Source organism: Schistocerca piceifrons, chromosome X, assembly GCF_021461385.2.
Source record: "Schistocerca piceifrons isolate TAMUIC-IGC-003096 chromosome X, iqSchPice1.1, whole genome shotgun sequence".
Lineage (NCBI taxonomy): Eukaryota > Metazoa > Arthropoda > Insecta > Orthoptera > Acrididae > Schistocerca > Schistocerca piceifrons.
The window spans coordinates 818,816,741-818,826,344 of NC_060149.1; the positions used below are offsets into that span (position 1 = coordinate 818,816,741).

The 9,604-nt window shown below is 42.2% G+C and overlaps 1 pseudogene; it reads right to left on the reverse strand.

The window, feature by feature from the left end:
- Window positions 1-5,795: 5,795 nt before the first annotated feature.
- On the reverse strand, window positions 5,796-5,913 carry LOC124723997 (annotated as a pseudogene).
- Between the last annotated feature and the right edge of the window lie 3,691 nt (window positions 5,914-9,604).

The following is a 9,604-nucleotide window of genomic DNA, read 5'->3' on the forward strand; positions in this document are numbered from 1 at the left end:
GCAATGGAGCAACATCTCTAAATCAAGTGTTCGAGACACTCTCCTCTAGAATGTTTTGAAGAAGAAAACAGTGCACGCCAAGTGCCAAAAGGGTCTCTAATGGTTCGCCAACACCGAAGAAGGTGCGAATGGGAAGGGTGAGTTGAATAGCATCCCAAAGAAGGACCTTTTTGACAGTTTCACAACGTTGTGTGAACATTCTGTGTGTTGCACGCTAGAGCGACGAGAGGGGGAGGGGGGGGGGGGACGCGGAGGAGGGACGGACAAAACTATTATCTTAACATGTCTGTTTTTTAGTGTTCCGCCTCAGTCGGTGAAAACGGGACTCTTATAGGATCAAGTCATTGTTCGTATGTCTGTCTGTCCGACTGACTGTTAAGACTTCTTTTCTCACGAACGGGTATAGGTATCAAGTTGAAATTAATGTTAAATAAGGTCTACAATCCCCTGATGGTGTAAATAATTTAAGGTTCTAAGTAAATGTAATAATAAGATACGGCCATACATGTCACACAGTTTGATATCCACAAACTCCGTCATCTTATAGATGAATTAAATATATAATGTCGTGGCAAGGCGAGTGCCTGGAAATCGAGACATCGCAGGACCGAATTTCCGTCGGATCACGGGTTTTCCAGTTTTCATTTTTATGTTACCATCTCTCAACGATGTGGGGAATGGGCAGAAAGAACACAAGGTTGGGATTCCATATTGAACTGTAGGTCTCCTTCTCCCCACTGGAAAGAAAAAGTATCTATCTTCACTAGCCTCCGAAGTTTATTTAATACACAATTTGCGACGTTGTGCGTTATATATTATATCAACTTAGTAGACTAGTGTGCTTAAATGGTCTTGGTTACTTTTTTTAAGTGCTGAAAATGGATTCTTTGCAATCCGAAGCTGGTAATATTCAGATAAACTTTGTGATCCCAGTCTGCTAAATAAAAACCTAGTATTGATAGAGTGTTCGAGGTTCTGCTAATAACACAGAAACATGTAACTTTTGTGATCTCTCTAATAACTTTGGAGGTTAAGCATTAGTGATAAACTTATCTCAACAAATAAAGAGCTAAAATGAAAAAGTATGCGAAATAACTAAGCTGATGCTTTACATTTATTATAGCAGACATTGAAGTCTATCTCACATACTTTTCTCTACTTCTCGGAAAAATGTATGAAGTTTAAGGAATACTATTTATTACGTCTTCAAAGGAAGGAACAGATGTACAGCTGGACTGCGCTCAATGCAAATTCTAAGGCCCTTGCGTGATATCAGGCAACTGTTTGTACCAAAATAGTTACCGCAGTTTAGCGGTGCTACTCGTAAAAGTGAATCGAATTTTCAAAACAGATCTTCCATTGCGTCTGAAATGGAAAGATTACAGTGTACAGTATATTATCTGCTTTGACTTATGGCTATTAAAAAAACATAGCAAAACCGAGGGTTACTCAGCGAGAAATGGAAAAAATACACGACTGAAATTATTCTGAAATAGATAAAAACGAACAGATGGTTCAAGGAGTGTACGACGCAAACATTGGAGATCGATCGCGTACGCAGGTAGACGAACAGCTGGAAGATTGATCAATCTGGTTCTCCCCTGGATTTCGAGCTATAAGGAAAGACAAACATGACGAATGTGGTACAAACTGTACTGGAGAAACACAGGTGCATATAGCGTAAAACTGTAATGGTTGAATACCCATGGAGGAAGCCTTCTACCCATCAGTGGATGTCATGTCATATGTCTGATCATCCACGAATTATGTTCTTGCAACCTAACCTTCAATGAAGATGCGAGGACAAAATACCTGACAGTTACTCATATAATAAGTGCGATAAAAGCACAACAAGAGCTGTGATTCAGATTTCTGAATACCCTCAAAGGCAGTCGGTGTACTTACCAGACAGCTTCCTATAGGACGGGAAATTCGGCAGCGCCAGGCTTAACGTTATGAGGCACTTCTCACTGCGTCCTTGTTATGACAGGGTTCACTTTTTCTCCTTCGTAATACCTCTTTAGCAAAATCCGCAGTGACCGAGCACAATGCCAAAATCATTGCCGCTTCAGTCGAGTGCCGGTCCGGAAGGAAGTTTTAATCTGTCAGGAAGGTTCATTTCAGCCCACACTGCGCGGCAGAGGCTGAGATTAATTCTGGAAGGAAACGATAGACTGAGGTTACACTGTCCTTATTCATAGTCTTTCTTCCAAGGGTGCTAGTGCCGCAAGTTCTATAGCGAGTCTTTACAGAATCTTGAAAAGTTGCTGGGAGGTACCGGCAGAAAGAAGCCCAGCGTCTCTTGATACAACAACAGTGATTAGCTAGAATAGAGGTTTAGTTCTCGGTTCCGAACATTATTTTATTTCGTTAGTAGAATTATGACACTTTTTAATCTGCCATATTATATGAGAAAATATTTATTTACATCTAGCCATGCTACACTAGACTGCTGTCATAAATCAATCTAGAATTAAAGTTCTTGTTTCCATTCGTGCAAGTAAGAAAAAGCGTGTGAATGATCGACAAGAAATTTTTGCTTGTTGCGCGTAAACATCTCAGAAATATAAAGGGTGAAGAAACATTCGCGCACTCGGACATCGCAACTCAGTTCCTCGCATACTGGCAATAGAAAAACGTTCCTCACAAAATTTCGTCCTGTGCATGTTTCGGGCAGTAAATGGACGTTAAAGATCGGCAATCTGGCAATGATGTAATCGTGTGTACGGTAACTACCTCTGTCTAGCAGTAGTGATGTGCAGTCTGGACAGTGACAGTGTTTTCGGTTACCGTGCAGGAGGTCGGAGGTTCGATTCTGAATCGCTAATTATTTGTTTTTAAAACTTTGAACATAGCTGCTAAGGTTCAGTGGCCGTGTCAGAATTATATTAGAGCAAATAAGCCCTCGGTCACAAATATTAAGTCAAAATTGACCAGGTTTCGACGCTAATATGAGCGTCGTCTTGAGAATTAGACTAACTGTTCTAAAACATATTAGGTATTTAATTGTTGCAACCCTTGTTCACAGTACGAGCAGCCCTTAGTGGCTCGCCATCTCACAACTATTCACGACGTCGGCTTTCCGACTTAGATCTTTTTTAATATGTGACTTGTAAGTACTGCATCTCTTCCAGTCAGTACAAACTTTATTAATGTATTATATACCTAATATGTTTTAGAACAGTTAGTCTCATTCTGAAGACGACGCTCATAGTAGCGTCGAAACCTGGTCAATGTTGACTTAATATTTGTGACTGAGGGAATATTTGTTCTAATATATTTGTTTATATTTGCTGAAAGTAGTCTGCGTGGTACGGTACCTGGCGTCTTAATCGTCGTACAGCGATTACAGTGAGTCTTCTACTAAACATTTGCAGTTACGTATTACGAACACAGAAATGGAAATACAATAGTTCCCGTTGGTCAGCTTTTAAAAGAACCTTTTACATGTCGTGGATGCGAAATATTTCGCACCACTGCGTCTATTAGTTCTAAACCTGTTTCTGTGCACACTCCTTCAATGGTCCCATCGATCAATACCAACGATTATTCTTGCCAGATTCAGGTCCATTACAATTCGTTGGGGCCTTACGTCACCAATAGAACCAGCAACGTCCATTGCAAATAATTTCGATGGGACCATTCGGGATGGGTACACATTAAACAAGTCTGGAATTTAGTAGATGCAGTGGCGCGAAAGAATTCGCGTCCACGACGTGCAAAAGGCTTCTTTAAAAGCTGAACAATGAAAACGATTGTACTTCCATTTCTGTGTTCGTAGTACGTAACTGCAAATGTTTTGTAGAAGATCCATTGTAATCACTGTATGACGATTGAGACGGCAGACACTGTACGTCGCAGACTACTTTTAGCAAATAAAAACCAATATGCGTCAACTCAGAATCGAACGCTCGACCTCCTGCTGGCCAACACTAAGCACTACCCACTGCACGAACTGCATAGCACTGCTCTATCTGCTGACAGAGGCAGTTGTGGCACATGTGATTACAGTGTTCCCAGAACTCCAGTCTTTAACGTCTATTTAGTGCCCGAAATATGCTCAGGACGAAATTTTGTCAGAGATATTTTTGTATTGTCAGTATGTGAGGAACTTTTCTTCACCCTGTATACTAACGACATTACCAAAAAGTACTGCATACGACTGTCGATCAAGCTTAACACAAAAGCCACTCTATCAGAAACAACTATCAAAGCAGCCCCGACAAAACTGCGCTCCGTTTCAGTTATTGCTGAACACTCGAGTACTGAAAATACGCTACCTGATCCAGACTCCCTTATATAATGAAGAATGGAGCATAGGATGTCACGATGGGCGGACCCACCAGTATAAACGGAGGCGGGAAGTATTGTGTTGTTAGTAGAGGAGCAGTGACAGCAGAATGGCTCGGTGTTGTGAGCTCAGTGACTTCGAACGTGGACTAATCATTCAGTATCACCTGAGTAACAAATTCGTCAAGGATATTTAAGTCCTTCTACAATGCGTAAGTCGACTGTTGGTGAAGAGACTCTAAGTGGAAACGTGGCAGAACAACTACAGCTAAATCGAGACGAGGCAGCTGACGGACAGGGACCGTCGAGCATTGCTGAGAGTGGTATCAAAAATCGCATATAATCAGGGGTCCGAAAGAGCTAAAAGCAGTCCAGCCATGACAGTGGCTGTGCATAGGGAGTTAAAAGGAATGGGGCACAAAGGTCGAGCTCATAAGCCACACATTTCTGGACTCAACACGACGTGACACTTGTGGTGGATACGGCGGCGACACTTGGCAATGGATGGTTGAAAGCGAGTGATTTGGGGTAATGAGTCACGCTATGCCCTTTGGCAATTCGATGGAATGGTTTGGGTTTGGCAAATTCCTGGAGAACGTTACCTGCCATAATGTGTAGTACCAACAGTGAAGAGTGGACTATACAGGCCTTACGGTACGGGGATGTTAGTCGTGGTCATGGTACGGTTCCCTTACAGCGCGTAAGAAAACGCTAAATACGGAAGGACATGAACACATTTTTCAGCATTGTATCCAGGATACAGTAGAGGAACAGTTCGGACACGACGAATCTTTGCATCAACATGGCAATGCACCCTGTAATGCAGTCGCTTCTGCGAGGCAACTGTTTGTGGACAATAACATTCCTGAAATGGTATGCCCTGCCGACCTGAACACAGTGGAACACCTCTGGGATGAGTGTGAATGTCGACTTCGCTCCAGAACCCAGGCTCTAATAAAACTAACTTCTCTAGTTTCGGCTCTCGAAGGATAATGGTCTATCAGTTCTCCACAGACATTCAGACGTCTCACCGAAAGGTGAAGGGTTGACAAAACCCACATTAAATGTCCGCTAATAAGTGTCCGGGTACTTTTGATGAGATAGTGTAGCTATACCGTCCGGAACACAATACTCGTGTACTAAGGGTCGGCGTAAAACTGAAAGAAGTCTACACCTGAACAATAGCTTCGCGTGTTACGGTGTATCATCTCAAGAGGGATCATCAGCGTAGCATCCAAAATTGTACCACTTTAGTTTTATTCAGAGCTCTACAATTTTTCCACTCAATAAACCAAACTAAAAAACTAAACACCCACGAACACCCAACCGTACCGACAGGCCGCCGTGTTATTCTCAGCCCACAGGTGTCACTGGATGCAGATATGGAGGGGCATGTGTTCAGCACACGGCTCTCCCAGGCGCATGTCAGTTTACGAAACAGGAGCCGCTACTTCTCAGTCAAGTAGCTCCTGTGTTTCCCTCACCAGGGCTGAGTGCACCTCGCTTGCCAACAGCGCTCGGCAGAGCGAATGGTCACCCATCCGAGTGCTAGCCCAGTCCGACAGCGCTTAACTTCGGTGATCTGACGAGAACCGGTGTTATCATTGCGGCAAGGCCGTTGACTTTCCCACACGATAGTCCTAATAAATTGTTTACGAATTCAACGAGCGTCGAATGCTTCCATCTGGATGAGGGTAAGAAAGCAGCGGTTAGGGCAGCCTGTTATTATTCAGTATTATCGAGATTAAAATTCTGAAACAGTCATCCTAATTTAGATTCCGCCTGAATTTCCTAACTGTGATGTGTGACCAGGAATTAACTACATTTCTAGTCGTATTTCTTCTAGTGTAATACGACTAATGATCCACCGTCTTCCACAGGCCGAACTGCTAAAATAGAAAAAGTGCTGACGGTACGGAAAGTGTGAATAACTAATGAGGAAATGACGGCTGAAAGAACATCAGGCGTAGGGCCTCCGTGTAGAAGATAACATTTTCCAGCACACTGTTTGCCCGGCAAGATTATCATTGACTTGATTGAAAGATCTGTCTGATGTTCAAAAAAAATGGTTCAAAATGGTTCAAATGGCTCTGAGCACTATGGGACCCAACATCTTAGGTCATAAGTCCCCTAGAACTTAGAACTACTTAAACCTAACTAACCTAAGGACTCGAACCTGCGACCGTAGCAGTCCCGCGGTTCCGGACTGCAGCGCCAGAACCGCACGGCCACCGCGGCCGGCTGTTCAAAAATGGCTCTGAGCACTATGCGACTTAACTTCGGAGGTCATCAGTCGCCTAGAACTTAGAACTAATTAAACCTAACTAACCTAAGAACATCACACACATCCATGCCCGAGGCAGGATTCGAACCTGCGACCGTAGCGGTCACGCGGTTCACGACTGAAGCGCCTTTAACCGCACGGCCACACCGGCCGGCTCTGTCTGATGTTATTTGGTCATCTAATTAACACGCAAATATGTGTGAGAGATAGATTTTGTGTGGCGCTGAACTATTGCACTTAATTTCGTATGAGATGAGGATAATACAAATATTTATAATGATTACATTTGTCAATTATTTTAAAATCTGACTATTAAGGTGATAATAAATAATTTTTACTGCATAAAAGAGAATGAATTTCATGTTTCAAATATGAATAAACAATATGAACAATAGTGGAAGATGAATACAAACTGCAAAACCGTCATAAGCTATGGTCTCTTATCATTTATGATGGTGCTTCATTTAACCGTCTACATCTGTGACTGTTTCAGTTCGAGGCGTGTAAATGGACATGTACAAGACATCTTGGTCGAGCGGTATCGCTAACTAATTCGGAATCTTATTCCATTTTCTGATAAATACTGTCAGTCACACACCACTTGTCAGTATAGAGTAAGCAGTTTAACATCCTCAATACATTTTCGGAGATGCAATAATAACTTTTCGTAGATATGCTCACATTAAAACATTTTCGTTAGGCGCATGACGATAACTCTTCCGCATAGTATTTTCTAATTCTTGTATAATATTCATAATATTCCTCAACTTCATATCCTGTTTGTTTGTAAATATCACTGAAGCACAAAACTGAAACAGATGCCGCGACGCAAGGCCGTCGGCGATCAAAGGGAACTCGTAATAACGTTGGCAGGTACGTGTCTTCTCCAGAAGGCCGTTAGGTGGAATGAAAACGGTGCCTTTGAGAACTAGCTAAATCTAGTATACTTTGGCCCACTTCGTTCTTCATTTTCTTGCATTTCGTTACAGGAGAAACGAACTACTTTTAGATTCTACTTTTGGTTTGTATTAAGAACATTCAAATTTCTTTCATCAAATTCACTAGTTGGGCCAAACAGCAAAAACACGACACACTAATGACGCGTTATATTTCAACACCCTACCGATTTCCAGGGCACTAGAAATTTAGTATTTGGTAAGGATTATGGAAAAATGGCAGAATGAGTCCGCCATGATCTGTATGAACTGACTTAAGGAAATTTCAGAGAACGTGGAGCACGTGTTGCGGTTTGCATCCTTTAGAATTAAATCTTGCTCGCTGGAAAAAAAAAAAGAAAACTGATGAGATTATGAGTGTTATATTGGCTGTAAAGGAGGACGGAGGACGGGTTTGTAAGAACGAGTCAGCTGTGGTTCTACATAAAAAAATTCCTCGACGCTTTTTATTTAAAATTTAACGAGTATTACACTATACAGGGTGTTTCAAAAGGCTTTTTATTTAAAATTTAACGAGTATTACACTATACAGGGTGTTTCAAAAGTAACTGTACACACTCCACGGGTGTAACGTACGGGTCAAAATAACAGTAAAATATTAAATAAAGTTTAATCTGAAACTACTTTGTTTCCAAGTTATGATGCATAATGTCATTTGTGGTAGGCATAATATCATGGGCTAGTACAGGCTTTTGGCGTATCGTATTCGCTTGCGTATCGACTGACGTTGTTTTGTCGACGGTGGCCCTGCATATTTCAGTCGGGAGGCAAGAGAGTATGTTTATTCTGAGAAGTGGTCATTTCGTGCAGGACCAGTTGCTTGGCCAACTAAATCTCCGGCTCTCAACCCCTGGACTTCTACCTTTCTGGCCGTCTCAAGGACGTCGTGCGTGGCGTTGCAACTGAAAATGTAGCACAGCTACAGCAGCTAAATAGCTTTGGAACGGTGCGGAATGAGATGAACGGAGACTGCAACATTCTGAGAGCAGTATGAAGTGAACACGTCACTATCTTCGTCTACATCCACATCATTTTGAAGACGGCCTGCGGTAAACGTACAGTACGTAACTGACTTGAATTTCGGGTCCTTTCGTGTTGTTGCTTTCTGGGGAGAATTAATTTTGTGTTGTTTGTGTCGCACTTGTGATCCCTACTCTGCTGCAGGACTCTGAACTTAAGCAATTTCAGACAAAACTTCATTCAAAGTTTTACTTTTATTTTGATGCGTACATTACACCCACGAAGTGTGTAGAGTTACTTTTGAATCATCTTGTATATTACAATTATTTATTCGTCACGACTGGGCAGTTTCGAGGACTTTTGTCATAATTGGCCAGTGGTGACGAATAATTAGTTTTCAACAATGACAGAAGCTGAAAAAAATGAATTAAATTTGTGCCACGGCCAGGACTTGAACCCTGTCTCCTGCTTACTAGGCAGATGTACTGAACATTTATCACCGTATCACTATGGCTAACACAACTGCACCGACAAACCTAATCCAATGTCCTCGCTAACACAAACTTCAATTCACACTTTCAGCCATATTACCCCCTCTAAAATCGTCAGAATAATTCGCTATTTTCAATTACAAAAAGCCTTTAAAGAAAACAGTTTCATTCAATTAATTAATCGTGACTGTTATTTTTATTTTAGGTATATAGTCGTGTATAATATGGTTCGTTGCCTCCACCAGACCCAAAGCTCCCGTTTAGGTCCCCAGCCAGTCACACGATTTTATTTCTGTCACTTAGCACTCCTTTCAAATGGTTCAAATGGCTCTGAGCACTATGGGACTTAACATCTGTGGTCATCAGTCCCCTAGAACTTAGAACTACTTAAACCTAACTAACCTAAGGACATCACACACATCCATGCCCGAGGCAGGATTCGAACCTGCGACCGTAGCAGACGCGCGGTTCCGGACTGAGCGCCTAGAACCGCGAGACCACCGCGGCCGGCAGCACTCCTTTAACCTCTGGCAAAGACTCCTTTATCGCGAAAACTGCCAAGTTTCACGGTGGGGTTTACGTTAAGCTGTAGTTCGCCACGTAACTGGATGGGTAAGTCAGAT